The sequence below is a fragment of the Octodon degus genome, unplaced genomic scaffold (genome assembly GCF_000260255.1).
Source record: "Octodon degus isolate 3935 unplaced genomic scaffold, OctDeg1.0 scaffold00108, whole genome shotgun sequence".
Classification (NCBI taxonomy): domain Eukaryota; kingdom Metazoa; phylum Chordata; class Mammalia; order Rodentia; family Octodontidae; genus Octodon; species Octodon degus.
Window position 1 is genome coordinate 3,627,035 of NW_004524684.1, and position 18,458 is coordinate 3,645,492.

General features: G+C 42.9%; 1 pseudogene; it reads right to left on the bottom strand.

The window, feature by feature from the left end:
• Positions 1 to 459: 459 nt before the first annotated feature.
• Positions 460 to 18,458, bottom strand: part of LOC101578823 — a 45,217-nt pseudogene continuing 27,218 nt past the window's right edge.

Genomic DNA, 18,458 nt, shown 5'->3' on the forward strand with positions numbered 1-18,458 from the left:
AGTCACGGCATCACGAGAGACACTAAAGGTGTGCAGAGGCTGAACCCGCGAGGGGCAGTTTTGCTGAGAGGGGAATAGTATGGGTCCCACATGGGGGACAGCAGCGCAGCTGATTTTGTAGTGTGTCCTTGCAGCAAGGTGGAAAGGGAGGCCTCGCCCACGACATGGTCCACCCTGGGGGCAAAAGCCCTCCCTGGGAGCCACTGGGTGGGTAGAGAATCAAGGCTTGCGTGCACCGTTGCCATCCACACTCACACAGAGACTTCACACGTGGTGCCCTTGCTTTCACAGAAAAGGAAACCCCTCACATGTGCACAATCCCACATTTCCGGGGCAGGGCTGGGATGCCCCATTCCCTCACACTGTTAATTGTTCCACTAGTCATTGTTGGTGGCCCCTGCTTGATTTGTTGGATCCTGGAGAGAGGCTGAGCCTTCTGCAGCGTTCTGCGAGGCCTGCTTAGTAATGCTTGGTGGAGCTGGTGCGCACCGGGTTGAGCTCGGTGCCCGGGTGCTGAGGTGAAACGCCTTGCTTCTGCAGCGGGTCTGGGACTGTGAGCTACGGAAACAGAAACGGCACGGAGTCCGAGCTCGGGGCGTGAGGTGAGAGGATCACGCACGATGAGTGGCTGCCGGGCGTGTGCAGGGGCGTGATGTCTCTTGGTATTATTATAAAATATAACAACTGAACACAGAGAACAAGAAATCATCTTTCCAAATGACTTTTTGGTAGAAGTTTTCCTCCAAATTCCGTGCCTTTGAAGGACTTGCATGACCAGCTTCCCTGATAGTTGCTGTGGGCCCTGGGAGCACATTACACCCCCACGCCTTGAGCTCTGCTACCTAGGGACATTCCATTTGCGCAGCTTAGTGACAAATGTATGAAAAATAATGGACTAAATTTCACCACAGTTGATTTATATTAATTTTGAAGAATGCATTTCAGTTTTCAATTATGTTAATAAAGATGTTTAGTTTGAGGATAGAAGGCCCTGTCAAATAAAATATATTTTATAGTATCCCCAAAAATTCTTTTGGAAAAGAACCAAAGTGATTTTGCAAGAGCCCTAGTGTCTAGAAAATTTTAATTGAAATTGTCTTAAGTGGGGCCTATGGTTTAATGGGGGCACTCTATGGCAACATTTCTCTCAGAAAATGGCCGTTTCTAAATACCACGACATTAAAGCATGGCATAAAGAACGTTCTGTGACAATTTTACAATACATCGCATACACAAATTGCAGTAATGATAGCTAGGTGTTTTGTACTAATGGGTGCATTATGGTGATACACAGTATCATGAGATACAGAAGCTAGCTTTCGTTTTGTTACTGTCAAGCATCATGGCTAACGAAAGAACACAATGAAATAAAGTTGGTGTGAACTTGCTTCTGTCCTACATCAGGGTTCTCCTGTTAATAAATTCAAATGTACCTTGGGAAGTCAATGTCAGAATATATACAGAGAGGGAGTCGGAATTCAGTTTCTGGCTTGCCCCACAGCAGTTCAGATCATTGATTTTTTTCTCTGATGTAAGCGAAGGTCACAGTGCTCATTCCTCAGTCCCTCCCTCTCTGCATTGCTTTGAGTGACAGATAAGTGATGGGAGGACTCTGGGAGTAACGGCTTCAGGGCGCTGAGGTGGCACGCACGAGTCTTGAATTCCCACGAAGGAATGCATCCGCGTGCAGTTGTCCAGAACTAAAGCAGCACTGAGCGGGCCAGAGAACTTCGTTAGAGAAACTGGGATTCAGTGGAGAATTAAAGCTGAGGAAGGCACTCTCACAGACACAACCGCTGCGAGATCCACATACCTGAGCTGAGCAGGCGGCTAGGAATAGAGAAGAAAGGGAGACACTACTGAGGTCAGTCTGGTACCAGGAATCGCAAAGGTGCCAATATTTTGCTCTGTAGGAGATTCCAGCATTGTCTGCAAATGAGATCATCAGCAGCCATTCCAAGCAGGAGAACGACGGAGCTGCATGCACGTCTGACCCTCAGGAGCAGCCCCTGGTAAGCCCCGCCAGGGAGGGGACTGCACCTCTTCCAACCCTCATGGCCCAATCCCTGGTGCCAGGAGCACCTAACCTTAGGGACCCCGAGGTCGCACTGCAGCCACGCACGTCTCAGATCCAGGTGAGTACCACGTCATGCTAGTGAGTCCTCCAGGCCGCAGGTCACAGCGTCTCTGAACACACCTGCACTTTAGCGCAGCTCCTTTGGAGACTGAGGGTGTGTTTTAGCTGCAGAACCAGTGGCCCTTCAGAAGCTGCCCCTGCGATGGCCCCAGAACGCCTCACCATCACTCTTCCATCCACCCTGCTGCCTTGCACTGAAGGGAAAGCCTGTGCCCCAGCACCAGGGCCGCCGCCACCGAGGACCCCTGCTGGCACCCTGCAGCGGGAGCCACTGCCAGCAGTGTGGTGCCCAGGGAGGAGCATGCATCAAACGGAGTGCTCTCAGCCACAGATTTCCTTCAGGGATAAAGAAACTCAGAGGGCCTTAGCTGCCATCACCACCACAAACCTCAGTGACCTCTGTGACTGCAGATGGCCACCGTGCGGGCTGCTAAGAATCCCTGCAGTCTTGGTCAGTGGCCATCGAACCTGATAGAGCTTTAAAGGACCGCACTGTGAAGGACTGTCCCGGTCCACGTGCCCCATCAGCAGTGTCCTCCTCACTTCCTCTAGGGGGCAGTCATTGCATGCTGGCCTAGCCCTTAAGCCTAGAGGACATTACTACCTACTCAAACGCACAGATGTGAGCTGAGATGATCATGAACAAGACTTCAAGGACACAGTTGGCCACCAAATGAGCACCATGGTTTCGGATTAGTGAATCCCAAAGAATTACTCATTTAGGAGCTGCCTCCCAAATATGGGAAACAATTGTTCTAAAGATACTCAGCAAACTTCAGGAAGACAGATGCAAACAACTGAATGAAGAGAATGAAATAAAACTATTGAACGGGGCTGGCCAGATAGCTCAGCACACCTGTAATCCCAGCGCTTGGGAGGCTGAAAACAGGAGAATCACTGAATCTGATCTACGTAGTGAGACCCTGTCCTAAATTCATTAAAAAAAAAAAACAAACAAACAAACAAAAAAAAAAACTATTGAACAAAACCACATTTTTAAAAAGTGGTTGAAATCATGTTCACAAATAGGAATTCTGGAGCTGATAAAATGCAATGAATGAACTAAAAAAATGCAACCAATATTGTCAACAGAGGAACTGGTTAAGGAGAAGAATCTGTGAACTTGAATATATGCAACCACAGGAAAATAAAGAATGAGAGGGATATTTCAAAAGCTTGTTTGATATACAAGCACCATAAAAAGAAAAAAAGAGTTGCTTTTAGGAATTAAAGAAGGAAGAGACAAAGAGGCAGAAAGTTTAAGAGCAAAATAGAAGAAATTTTCCAAATCTAGGAGGAAATATGAACACCCAGGCACAGGAAAATTCAAGGTACGCAGCCAGATTCTACCCACACAGGACCACCTTAGGATGCAAAACAGGACATCATGGTGCACTGCCCCACAGGTATGAGTGTCAAGTGTCCATCACAAATAAAATAAAATGGAAATATGTATAAAAGATTTTTAAAAATGAAAAAAGAGGACTTTGAAAAAAGCAAGAGAAAGCAAATCATGATAAGATAGTTTTGATATGGTTATTCACAGATTTCTTAGTGGAAACTTATAGCCCAGAAGACAGCGGGTGACACATTCAGAGTCCTGGAGGAAAATACTGACAACCAAGATGTGCCACCTATGCTCTGGAGGTAGGCACTATATGCATATTGCATGCACAATGAATATGTCACCAAATGACTCACATGGGACCTTATTTCTTAAAGTTTGCATTTTAGTGGAAAGTAATGACATTATACAATAAAAATTCACATAAATATATATTCAGTTGCAACAGAGATAAATGCTAGCACTAAGAAGGACAAAGTACAAAGAAAGCATCTAACTGAGGAAAATAAAATCACCTGAGAATTTACAGAACAAAAATTAATTCAAGCCATTTACAAAATTTTAAATCAATATCTACACTAAAGAAACAAAAGAGATGAAATCGATTTTAAAGTATATTGTATTTAACCTGATACATTTCATAAATTATCATTTCAGTATGAAATCAATATAAAATTAATGATGACTTTATTTTTCTCTCAGCTGTTTACACATCAAGTTTATACAACTGGATGTACTTGGAGACAGATATGTACTCATGAATCTACCATTGCTTTCCGTGCCATGAACCGCTCTACTTCTTTCAAAAGCTGATTCTTTCTCTGGTTCTTGCTGTTCTGTTTTGATGTTTCTTTTGGTGATGAAAGCACTTAAAAGAAGAGTTTCTCTTCTTTCCCTTCTTTCCTTTTCCTGTTTTATCTCTCTCTCCTTTCCTCCCCTTTCTTCTCTCCTCGTTCCTCTCCCTTCTCCTCCCCTCCCTTTTCCTTTTCCTCCTCTGTCTGTCTGTCTGTCTTTCTGTCTGTCTCTCTCTCTCTCCCCTACTATATACTTCAGTGCACCTCAGTAGCAACTGGATCTCACTTCTGACTGGCCACATGTCAGGTGCTCCACAGCCAAATGGTCAGTGTTTGTCTTACTGACTAGCCCAGTATTACAGCACTAGATGACTGACCAGACATAGTCATCATCAGTTTTTGCCAGGGAAAACTCACCAGCCATGCACAACATTAAAATGTAAGGGTTTATTTTCTATCTTTGGCTCTCAGTCTCAGAAATTTGGACAATGACGACCATGATGGGTCTAATGCAGAGCATCATGGTGGAAGGGCATGCTTCAGAGAGCTGCTCCTCCATGGTAGGCAGGAAGCAGAGTGCAGAGAAAGAGCCAGAGGAAGGCACCCAGGCCCAGGGGTGGTCCCCAGGCTCACAGCCCTATGAACTATGCAGACGTACCTGGGAATACGCTGTCATTCTCCTAGGATCCTCGCAGGTCAATCCAGTTGACAAGGCAATCGCATCCAGCAAATGGGGACAGGAAATTGAGCTCATGATGGGAAAGCTGTAGTGCTATAAACTCCCCTAGGAAAATCGCAAGGTGAAGTAAAGAGGTTGTCTTACCTTGCATATAACATAACTTTTAGGTGAAATAGCACAAAAGTTAACTTAAATCACGTGGGATCTTAGAGGTCATATAGATAGTGTCATTTATTATAAGGACATTTTTGAAGGTATTTACAAGGTATGCCGAAGATATAAGCAGAGTTCATATGATCTGATCTGAATTCAGAAAGAACGACCTCTGCTGTCCTAAGTGTAGACTGAAGTTGCGGGGGGCAGTGTATGAAGAATGTCCAGGACTCAGTACTGACCACTGTGCAGCAAGACTGGAGAGTGGTGGGGACTACGGGACGCAGGTGAACAGGCATGGATGGAGTCCAGCTACGCAGATTGAGCAGAGCTCTGGATAAACTCAGGGCTGTGGAACCAATCAGAATTGCCTTTGCTATCCAAAGAGTGGATGACCTAGAAGAAGGCTGCAGAACATTCGCTTCATGTCCAGCTTGCATACAAGGCAAATGCTGTGCCGAATTTGAGGAACAAAATTGGTCAAGTCAGAATTAGATGTAGAAACATCCAAGAGACTGCATTGCGCTCACACACTGCTTAACCAGAAGGTGCACATGTACGTGTGACTGTGTTTAGCTGAAACACACAGACGTCCACCAGCAAACAGGGTATACATGACCTGAACCCAAATAAATGGTCTCAACTGGTCTTCAAAAGTTTTAGGACAATTCTAGACTGCCAGGATGCAGGGACTGCGCACCTGCTCATCTTTAAACTTCAGTGCCTGATGTACAACTCGTGGCCAGTCACTGTCTATTGACCTCACTCTGACTTCTTCCTAATGCAGAGATTGTTGAGGAGACTAAGAGGCCCCCTGAGCTTCCGTGGTGTTGGATTGAGGCCTGGGAGTGCTTTCTGCTGAGTCTGGGTCTAAGGAAAGATTACTAGTTTGGGTCCTTCCTCGAAGCAGGGATTTATGAACATGAGTTAATGAACTCACATTCTTCTTTCAGGTTATTAAATTTATAAATGTTTTGTCCAAATGGTATTAAACTAGGGAGCAGAAAACTGGGATAGTTCAATTCCCAGTACCGAATGCCATGCTGTCCTGCCCTAGGACATGCTGGGGGGCGACCTAGTCCAGGTGTAGTAACACATGCCTGTAATCCCAGCACTGGGAAGCCTGAAAACAGGAGGCTCACTACAACTCCTGGCTGTGTTATGAGACCCTGTACACACAGAAAAAAGAAAGAAAGAAAGAAAGAAAGAAAGAAAGAAAGAAAGAAAGAAAGAAAAAGAAAGAAAGAGAAAACTGTGATAGAATTGCTTAAAATGGAGGTACAAATTCTATGTAAAACAATATCAATTCCAGTGAATTCTATCAGTAAAGTTGAATCAATACAAAGTTGTCATACAATGGTTCTATTTAACCTCAAAGATGCTGCTAATTGCTAGGTTTTTATAGAAGAAATCCTGTACAGAGCCATCTCATGAATCTCAGTGCTTCTTATTCCAGTCCAGCCACACCTCCTTCCTTGGTGCGCATAAGAGTGGAACATGACCTCTTAAATATTTGGTAAAGTCTAAAAGTGTTGACTGGAGTGCCACTTTTGGCAGATTCATCCATGTGCCCCAGTGATATGGATCCCATCTTCCCCTAACTCTAGTCGTTTTCCAATATAATTATGTTGGTGACTTGATGAAACCTAAATTTTAGAGGCCAATAGCTAGTATTGAAGGTGACTATGAGCTTGTGCATATTACGCAGTTCTAGGGATGCTGAGAGGTCGCTGTGGCCTGGCCCATATGGCCTGGCCTGGCTGAAACAGCAAAGTAAACCCAACAAGAGCTGTTCCTGAAGCAGTATGTGTTATTAGCTGGGGAAGTGGTACATCCTAGGAGTTTTTAAATGAATGAATAAATATAGGAAGTGTTTTCAAAACATGATTGATTGATTGACTGATTGATTTGGTACAGGGTCTCACTAGGCAGTTCAGTCTCATAGTGATCCTCCTGTCTCAGCCTCCCAGTGCTGGCAGGTGTGTACCACCACACCTGGTCTCAGTGGCCGGCCCTGTGCACCAGAGTTCCAGGGCTGGCATGGCATGCAGTACTGGGGATCAAATTTGGGTCCTTGCCTTTGCCAGGCAGGTGCTCTGACTGCCCGAGCTATCTCCTCAACCTCGGTTTCCAATTGTGATGACAGTGTGGACAGGCACAGGGTCACACAGTACTGGAGGACTGTAATGTCTCACATTGAGTGATTAACTTTAGTTTAATAGCAGCAGCATGCTGATTAAGGTTAACTTTTGTCTTTTTTTCCTAGTAACTTCCTCAGAGAGATGTTTCAGAATAGTTCTATAATTCAAATGAGTGTTTGAATAGAAATGCAAAAACAATTTGGGGGACTCTGGCTACAACTTGATGTAAGGCTGTGGTCGCCTCTTGCAGGATGTTTATAAAGAAAACATAAAAACACAGTTTATGGGGCCTGGGGAGATGGCTCAGCAGAATAAGCACTTCCCTGGCAAGCATAAGGATCTGAGTTCAGTCCCCACTTCTGCAAAAAAACAAAACAAAAACTAAAAAAAAAAAAAAACCAAAACAAAACAGTTTATGGTGATTTGCATGAATGAGTGAATACAGGAAGTGAACCAGCAAAATTATTCAAGTGATTTTTTAGAAGTAAAAGGCCGTTATACCCTTTGCAAATATATAGTAACATGATTTCTCCTGTGGTGGGGGTGTGAGTGGATGACCTGTCTGCAGCAGCGCTCTAAACTCCAAAGCCTTGTGTTACACGGAGTGGGAAGCACAGGGCCAACTCACAGAAATGAGACATGACACCATTTCAGTTATGGCTTTGTGTGAAAGATTTACCAGCCACTAGAACAAACTTGTTTATGAGTGCTGCAGTTGAACTTTCCATGTCTCACAGGGGTCATAGGAATCAAGGCTTAATCCCAAAGAACACTGTCAGGGGTAGGTGAGCCATTAAGAGGTGGGTGGGTGGGGACTCAGGGGCTCTCAGACCACTGGGGGTCATGCCCTGGGAAGAACTAGTGAGACCCCAAGTGCCCCTGCTTTTCTTGACCATCAGCTGCACAACTTTGCTCTACTACATGGTCAGGCGGCTCAGCCCGGCAGGTGTCACTTATGATAGGCACCTCAACAGCTGCGAACTGAAGTCAACCTCTTTTACTCACAGGTTGCAAAGCTTGGGTGTTTCATTACAGTGACAGCTGGCGCTCCACGAGTGAGTGATGTTTCTAAGCCTATTCTAAAAGGAGCTGAAAATCACAGCAGCAGACACGACGGAAGAACAGCATCTCTATAGAAATGTTACGCATTCATGAATAATTTTATGGAAGCCGTGGAGTAGGCTTTTAGGTTGCATTATTCTGGTTTGGTTTATTTTGCTAGCAGCTGGGATAACTACATAAAATGGAAGTAGAAAATGGCAGTATTATCGTGTAAATTTAAATATCCTGCTTCATAAGGGCTGTGTTAAATAAAAATATTAAAGGGGATCAAGTAAGATTTCAGTGCAATAATTAATAGGCAGTTTTCCCTATTCTAGGATAGTGTCATGCTGTCACGCTGTCACTGTGACACATGCAGCTTAATTTGGAGGGAATTCAGTCATTTTAGTTTCTAACCTGCTCTGCTCTTCAGAACTTCCCAAGTATACACTCGTGTATCCAGCCAGAGAGTTACCCTTTGAGCTATTGATGGGAGGCCAGAAGCAGCAGCTTGACATTGTGATTCTAAGCCCACGTTTAAGTGAAGACAGAAAGAGATGGAGCCAGGGAAAATTTGAGGGCATGAAGCAAAGATGCACAAACAGAAATCAGAGAAAGAAGAGAGTATTTGATAAAGAAATATTCGGAGTATGAAATATCAGAAGGGCTATGAAAATACATTTGCCTGTGGAGGGACAAAAGACAATTTCTTGAGAGTATTTTTAAAGTGACTGGCCTTTAAAAAGTCCCATCATTGTAATACAGAGTCATAGAACTTCAAAATATAAATCATGCAAAGACCAAGTAGAATGAAAAGTTTATATGAGTCAAGAGTCCATCTATCTCTATTAATAAATTGTCAGACCTGACCTTGTTATAAACGGCTTTGTTATGATGCCAGCCACTTTGTAAATCATAAGCTCAGGGTTACCAAATACATGCTTATATTCTCAGAGAAAGTTATTCTCAATATTTGTCATAAAGGTCCACTTATTTCACTTTCAAAAAAAAAATCAATCTGCAAGTCAGATTTTTCTTTACATGTACTCTATCGCAAAAGAATGAAAAAAACTGCATTAATAGGGAGTTATGAATTTATATTAAGTAATTCAATAAATTATAATCATATAACTATTTAAAATGTAACTTAATTTATATTTTAACTCTGAATAAAGAGGTTGACATATGCAAACCTATTCTACTCAATTAGTCTTTTACTAGATATTTTATAAAACAATCTTTAATTCATGCTCACTATGTGCTACACTATGCAAAAATTAGCAATAAGCAGATCATTTTGTTTTACGATTCAAATAGCAATAAATTTCTATTTCAGGTGCTCAGCTTTCAGATACAGGTGGATGGATGGGTGTACTGTACATACCACTCTTCGCTGAAGATCAATAAACTGGTGATGCATCATTCTTTAACATTAACATTTTGTTTCTTCACAGTATTCTGCTATATGCTAGTAAATTTCAACTGATTTTTTTTTTCCTGGAGGAAAGACTCACTGCTTCCAAGGTCAGAACATGGAATCCAGCAAGGCTGTGTTAAAAGCTGGGTGATCGTGCGCTTGTCTTGTTTATTCATCTGACTGCTTGCAGTCACGTTTTTCTAGCATTTTTACCCAAAGTGTTATACAAGAAAGAAGCACAGCAATGCAGCAGTATGTGTGAGAGAATATAAACTGTGCAGAGTTTGCTGAAAGCAGTAACAATATGAAGTCTCTCTTTTCTGCACAAGAAGAGTTTCTTCTTAGGCTTATGGAGACTACTGGTGCCTCAAATATGTCCCTTAAAAATCCATGCTGGAAACTTAATGCAAAAAGTCCTGCAGTAAACACACTTGGCAGAGAAGCCTGGGCGAGGTGATTAGCACTGGAAGAAGCCACAGGACCTGCGCTCACAGGGGACATAAAATCTCGTAAGAAGGGGAGGACTGGGCCTCACTACGGGATGCCGCTGTCCTGGTGTGTTGCAGCAGACTGCCAACAGCTGGTACCCAGCGTCTCTGGCTCTATACTCTTGGACGCCTCACCCTTCAGAGCCCCCAAGAAATGAACTTCCACACTTCATGAGCCACTAGGTCTCAGGCATTGAAACAACAGAAAATAGACTAAGGGACCCCTTGCTGAAGATCACCTTTCCAGGTGCCCTTACCTGCAGATGCGGCCATCAGACCCACTCCCAGCCAGAGAGGTGTGGAGCACAGCGCTGCATGCTCCCTAGGGCTTAGCATTTGGAGTAGAAAAGAAGGCTGTTGCTTCTCCCCCTTTTGCCAGCATGCTGCAATGTGGGTGTGATGGTGACAGCAGGGGCAGCCACGCTGGCAGCTGGGCTGGCATCCGCAGGCAGAGCAGTTAAACTGGCATCTGCATGCAGGGCTGGAGAAGCAGCACTCAGGTGGGACCACAGGAGCTGGGTCCAGGAGCATGTCACCCAGGCTGCTCTTCCTAAGAGAATTGGGTGCTGGATTGTGCCTAAGCCACTGGTGTCCCCTCTTTCTGCAGCAGTCACGCCAGCCCCCAGATAATTCAGAGCAGCATCTAATGCATTTGGAGCAAACACCCAAGGTTTGATCTGAAGATAGATTTTAAGGATACATATCAGATCATATATCTTATAACTCAGAAGAGAATTCTACTACTAACTTCCATTGGCTTACTGAGAAAACAGTGTGTCCTTATTTGATCAACTTTGAGTGCCTCTCTCTGATAATCTGAGCAACTGCTTGGAATGTAACAAGATGCAATGTCACAACCTTTGTTAGTTTCCTATCATCTTGTTTTGAAATTCCTGATCATTTTTAAATTCACTTTAAAATACGAAAAGAAAAGAAATAAATGGGCCAGAGGAATTGTCTGACTTGTAGATGAACCTCAACCAACAGAATTTTCTGCGATGCAGGGCCTGTTCTGCACTGTCCAACTCAGTAGCCTCTGGTCATGGATTCATACCCAGCATTGGAAATGTAGCTTGTTAGAAGACTGCGTTCTTAATTTTACTAACATGGAGGTCATTAAAATTTAGGTAGTTGTGAGTGGTTAGTGATGACCTTCGTAGGCTGCACTGTTATAATCACACCATTTCCCAGAACAAAATCCATAAACCATGCTCTCCATAAGAGGAGTGCTGCTGAAATATGTCACGGCAGGGATTAAATGCATGTGCTCCCACTTAGTGACCACAGGCTCATTTCCTTACTCTGCATCGGTAATGAAGCACAGTTTCTAATGTTCAAATCATCGCATCTGATGTAAGTGCGTTTGCGAAATACAAACGTCTGGACGGGTTCACCTGCTGTCTGTGTAGCCACAGACCAGGCTCCTGCTCAGGATTCTGGAGGATGCCAGACAGCAGGCAAGGAAAATTCTGTCCTCTTGGCAGGACTCCATCCAGAGGGCCTTTCTGCTTCCTGATGGTGGCTTTCTGGGCTGGATTGGGATTTGTTCAAGGGAGCCTCTGTTTTCATTTCTTCGTTGTTGTTTGTTAACACAGAGAAAAGAGCCAGATAACACACATCATTTCTTGGATCATTTTTCTTTGCATTCCCACAGGATTCTTTGTGGTTTATTGGAGTCTCAGGGAATCAAGTAGAAGATTCTTCTAAAAATGAGAGTTCTATAAATTCCAAGTTCTACTTTTAACAGTTATTGGGTATTATTGATAAAAATTGCCTCCTGTGCACTCACTCAGGATAGAGATGAAGGGGTTCTACCTGTGCTGGAGACACAGCTACACCGGGCTCTTCCTTGCGAGGTTAGAGACCAGAGGAAACAGATGCCTGGCCAAGGGCAGGGCTGCTAAGTGATACCCCCAAAAGCATCTCAGGAGGGTGGGCTTTGCCAAGTCGCAGGTGTGACCATGTAAAGCCTTATCTTACTGTCACTCTTCGCTGACAATGGACGTGCATCTTTCCTTCAATACCATTATGGGAGAGATCTACAAACACATTGACTTGGAGAGTGCATTTGAACAGACAGCATCCGAAAGCCTTCATGGCGGCACTCTTTTTTTAATATAATTTTCAAACATGTGTCTAATATTCAAATGATGAGTAACCGTGTTGCATGCTTTCTTCATGGTAAAATTATTCCACTGAGGGAAACAGATTGAAGAAAGACTAGGGACGGTCACTGACTATTGACATTCTGTCAATATAGCCATTCATTTTTTATCTTTGATTATATATGTGGCTCTGTAAACTATCTATCCAAAATCATACATAAAGAAATGAAGACTAAAGAAAATAAACAGTACTGCTCAGAACCCACTAGTTGCATAGGTAGAATAAACAATTAAATCCATGATTTTCATTCTTCCTAACCTTGTGGTCATTATATCAGATAATTGTCTTAGCTTAATAGGTATTAATTCTCCCTTTTAGTGACTCTTTTACTTGCACGTATCTGGAAAAGTCACTCTCACGTGACACGAGTGCTGATCATTTTGGCACAGAAGACTGAAGTCTTGAGCTACCTGGATTTCCTAAGCTCTCATGTGGTGTCTTGGTTACTTTTCTCTCCTTTCTGAGACAATGTTCCAGAAGCCCAAAATTAAGGAAGGAAAGGTTTATTTAGCTCACGGTTGGCAGAGGTGTCAGTCCAGCTGTCTCCCAGGCAGGGTGGCACATGGCGCGGGGTGGCCGTCCAGGGCAGCAGAAGACGGAAGGCAGCACGAGCAAAAGGAGGGCTCAGCAAGCCTCTTTTCCTCCTTTATATTGTAAGCAGGCTGCCCTGTCCCGGGGACACCTTCTCTGTGCCTCCCTCTTGCACCGGATATTTACAAAGTAAGGACCTGCGTCCCCTGCTGGGTCTCTTAATTAACCTAACTTTCTCAAGTTGACAACGTATCTCCACCTGTACATGTGGTGTTTTATTCTGTGTGGTTTGGAGCATTAGTGCCTTGGATGGGAGACAGCTGGACTGACACCTCCACCAACCGGGAGCTAAATAAACCTTTCCTTCCTTAATTTTGGGCTTCTGGAATATTGTCTCAGAAAGGAGAGAAAAGTAACCAAGACACCACATGAGAGCTTAGGAAATCCAGGTAGCTCAAGACTTCAGTCTTCTGTGCAACGTAATACCAGCTGAGGGCACAGAAAGCAGTGGACACCTTGGCAGAACCTAAAGCAGACGTGACCAACGCTCAGGTCCAGAAAGAACATCGCTCAACAGCTGCCCACCCTGCAAGAAAGTCCTTACTGGGCTTCTGCTCTGTGCCGACAAAATAACCACTTCTTCACCTTGCCTTCATAGTTACTTATGCATATATCTGCAGATAGTATGGCTCAAATAATTTGTAATTAAATACAATTAAATGAAATGCATTAAATGTATTCTCCTTCTTCTTCATTAGAACATTAATTTACATGTCTGTGCCACTTGCATCTTCTGAGAGAAGCAAACCAGAACATGGAGAAATATCTTCAAAGTATTCTGAAAAAAGAAAACCCTGAACTCATAATTATGTTCCAGAATTACAAACTGTATAGTTTTTTAAAAGAATGAAATCAGAGTTTCTACCAATAACACTAAAATCTGAGAGAATTTACACCATCACTGAACAACATTTAAAAATATTCTTTAGGTAGGGGCCGGGGAGATGGCACAGTAGAATAAGTGCTTCCCTGGTAAGCACAGGGGCCTGAATTCGAACCCCGGTTCCGCCAAAAAAGAAAAAATTCTTTAGGCATCATGAAATACAAAGAGATAGTGGGTGGAGAAATATAGATAAGAACACAAAAAGCTATCAAATTAGGAGAATTTTGACCAAGGACTTAGGGCACTGATGTAGTGCTAGGATGTCGTAACAGCGCTAACACTTAAAAAGATGCAAAATATTAATGTTCTCCTTCATTTAAACATTCCGAGGGAAAGTAAAAGGAGTAAGTATCAAAAGGAGAGACTCAGCTATAAATTCCAAGCACGTGGAATGAAAACATTTGATAAAGCAAAAAACTAATACAAGCCATGCTCTATTTCTGGTATCGTGTGACACGGGAAGCCACGTCTTTTTCTTTAAATGTATGTGTTAGAAACGTATTTTCCCATGAGACTATAAAAATTTAGAAGTTAAAAAACTATGCTTTAGAAATCTCTGCCACTGCAATAAGATGAAAATCCAGCTCGTGCCTTCTTCTCTTCTCCCACTTACGTGTACTTAACCGAAAAATTCCCGCCCTGACACTTCAAGTCACTGCGCTCAGACCTTCCTGCCAGCGTGGAGCACCTGCTTGTACTACGCTCTTCTTTTGTCTGGTTCTGCCTGAAATGAACCGCTGACATTTAAATTGATGGCGAATGGCCTTCACTCGACAGAGCTAGAAGCTATCGGTCTTCATTACGTTACGCAGCTTTCCCCATCCTGTCCTGTCTTTCCTTAGTGGAAGTCACCTCAACGAGATTCAGATATACTCTAAGGTCCCTGAGAATGTTTGTCATTGGTGTGATTTATAATTTTAAATACATCCGCGATGCCTTCAAAACAAATCTTCAATTTAAATGAATCAGACTCGCCTATGAGCTTGTAAAAATAAAGCGAAGATCCACAGGCCCCATTCCGGGCTGCTGGGCCGTTACGACGCTGTCTAGATGCCCTGTTCTCCTAAATCGAACAACGCGGCTCCGCTCATCAGCTCCCCGGCTTCATTTTCAAAGACATGTCAATTTTAGTTTAAAAACCTGAAAACGGAGGCATTTTTCTGCCTGCGGTAAACTTAATATTTAAACAGATTCCGCTTGAGTGACATCCTCATGCAGCTGCGGGTTTACTCTTCAATCACCTCCAGATTTACAAGTAGAATTTGAAGAGATACTGTGGCTATTCAAGATCCCCAGAATACCTTGAAAGTATAGGGATTTTACATTCTCCCAGTGTATCACCACAGTTGTACTTTTTTCTTTTCTTTCTTTCTTTCTTTCTTTCTTTCTTTCTTTCTTTCTTTCTTTCTTCTTTCTTTCTTTCTTTCTTTCTTTCTTTCTTTCTTTTTGTATTTTTAGGACAGGGTGTACAGGGTCTCATTGCGTAGATCAGACTCGCAGTGATCCGCCTGTTTACAGACTCCCAAGAGCTGGGATTACAGGCGCGCAGAACCATGCCCAGTCTCAATCCCCACTTCAGTGCTCCCCAGGAGCGGGGTCTGGCACTACAGCCCCGGGGATCAAACCTGTGCCCTGCGCCTGCTTGTAGGCGCTTTAATCTGCTGAGCTATTTGGCCGACCCTTAGTTATACGTTATTAACTCACTCTGCACTTGCAGTTGCAAAGAGACTTAAGTGGTGTGTGGTGGTTTGCTAAAAGTTCAAATCCAGGTAGAGATGTGGTGAACTCCCTGGAATTATGGGAAATGCCTTAGCTCTAAGAGCACATCAAAGATGGAGTTCATTATTTTAGCTTGAGTACTGTTAGTATGCAAAAGTACACATCACAATAGACTGAAAGAGAGGTTTATATTTAATTCTATATAGTGTATTCTTTTTTTCTACAATGAATTATTTTAAGTCCACTGAAAATGGAACATTAAATGTGTTCCAAGGTGACTACCTCAGGGTTAAGAAGTACAGCATTTTGCATATAATTGAAGCTTTCTCAGTTTCATTCTGCCTTCTTCTTTATTGCCTAGAGATACACTATCTCAAATTTCACACTGAACATTCCTGAGTCCATTTTATATTTTTATGCAATATATTTGCAACCCCAAATGCAAATTTTCTTGTACAATATTCTTCCATTTCACATGAAAGTATCAATCTATAGTTAATTTTTCACCTTAATGATTTATCAGATTGGCTTATTTTGGTGTCATTTTTTCTGTTTCACTAATTTTCACTCCCCCTCCATCCTTCTTGGTAGGTAGGTAGGTACATTACTCTTTCTCATTGTCAAAGAACTCAGGGATGTACATATATCCATGTCTCCAAATAAGCAGTTCACTCACAGTCACAGTCTGGGTGCATAGTTGTTTTGGCGTTATGAAGCACGAGTGGAGTAAATTGTTTTATCCATTACAGGCAACACAAGAACTGCTCCTTCATTTCATTCCTTGGACTTCACTCATTTGCAAAGTTACTTAGATCAACACTTTGTCCCCAGCCCACCCCTTTGTCGTATGCTTGGTTCATATACTGTGATATAGTTACATTTTCCTGTCAGATTCTACAACCCATCCTGGGGTCTGTTACAGCGTCTTTTTGCCAACCGTGCAGTAAATGCCACCGTGCGATGGGAAGGTCTTTGTGGTCTGACAAATACAGGCTGTGTTTATCACTACTGCAGTCTCCAACTGTAATTACCAGATTTGTACAATAACACTGTTGTGCGATATTTTCATGATCAACAAATTCTCCTACACTTTACCAACAAAACCAGAAAACTGCGTGGTACACACACGCACACACACACACACACACACACACACACACACACACACCTCTCTGGTAAAACACTAGTATGTTTAACATTTTTGAACATGACCCTCTTGTGGAATAGATTTTAGGGTCACATAACACGTAATCTTTTAAAACTGACATTTATGTATTTAATTTTATCTTGCTTTGAAGCACACTTTCAAGACTCATCTGTGAAAGTCTTTGTCTGCCTGGATGGGTGCTTCTTATTTATCTCTGAATCATGTCCAAGCTAGTTGTAGTGCAGTACAGTTCGCTTATACATTTCACTGTTTGATGGGAGCCTCAGCTCTGTGGAACAGCTACAAATACAGCTGCTGGGACCATGTGGACGTTTTCACAGGGAGACAAAGTTTTAAAGCCCTTGTGTCCATACCTAGGAGAGCCTTTGCTGAACTTTATAAGAAACAACCATCCTCCTCCCAGATGCCTGCCTAATGTTGCAGTTTCTTCTGTATCCTGTGTTTCTGATCCCCGCTGCCCCGCCAACTGACTTTTGTCAGGTCTGTGAGGACCTTTCTAATAGGTGTGAAGTGATTTTCCAATATAACCTCAGTGTTCATTTCCCTAATGACAAATGCAGTTTGAACATGTTTTCAGATGTTTATGATTTTTATATCTTCTTTGGTGAGGTGTGAGCTCATGTTTTGCTCATTTTGTCAGATTTTGTTTTTGTTATTTTGTTTCCTTATTGTTAAATTGTAGGGATCTCTAGGCTACAGTAACTTTACAAGATACATATGGTTTTTAAATATTTTCTTCTTAGACTATGTTTTCATATTTTATTGCTATAGACAGTTGCAAAGTAAAATTTTATTTCTAAATTATTAAGAGTCCTATAGTTTCCATTTTTTATATAGTTGGTCATTCTGTTATCTATTTTTGAGAAGTGGTGTCTTTACTGGTGATTCATGCTAATAAAATGCCACTTGCTGTAATATTAGAATGTCTTCCAGATGACTGAAAGAGCTCCTAAAGCAGTGTAGCCCATTCTAATAGTGGCCAAAAGCATCACCAGGCATGAGCACAACCATAAGTTGAAGCAAAGACTTCTGCATGCTGAAAGCTAAGCACAAACAGTGTCAGTGAACAGAGCAGCACTCATACATTCTTGCAAGAAAACAGTGGCTTCGAGGAGAGAGGTAGGAGGGGAAAGTGGTGCGAGTTGGCACAGATGTTTAGCAAAGGGGCGAGACTGTGTTTCTTCTCCCCACTTTGTCTCTCTTGGGGCTCAGCCAGAAACAGAAGCTAAATGTGGTTGAGAAGGGCAATGGCAAACATGGATCCACTCTGACTTCAGCCAATATTAAGAGCAACAAAATAGAAGGAGGAACAGTGGTGCTAGTGGAGCCCAAAGTAATGGCCGATGGAGGGAACCTTGATTCACGGTAGGTCAAGGTGGTGGCAGTTGGAACTAAAGAGGAGATGGGAGGCTGAGGAGTTAGCTTGGTGGTCTAAGCACTTGCCTGTCAAACACAAGATCCCAAGTTCTATCCCTGGTAGCACATGCCATGTTGCATATGCTGTGCCAGCCCCAAAGTAGGCATGGTGGCACATGCCTATAATCTCAGTGCTGGGAAGGCTGAGATGGGAGGATCACCAGGAGTCTGAACTGCATAGTGAAACCCTAGATACAAAACAAAAATAATGAAAAAATAATGCAATAAGAGAAGATAGGACAAGAAGAAAAGATCCACTGTTCCCCTGAGGTGGGTGCAGACAGGAGAGGAGGGGAAGGGGAAATAGCTGGCTTTTCCTT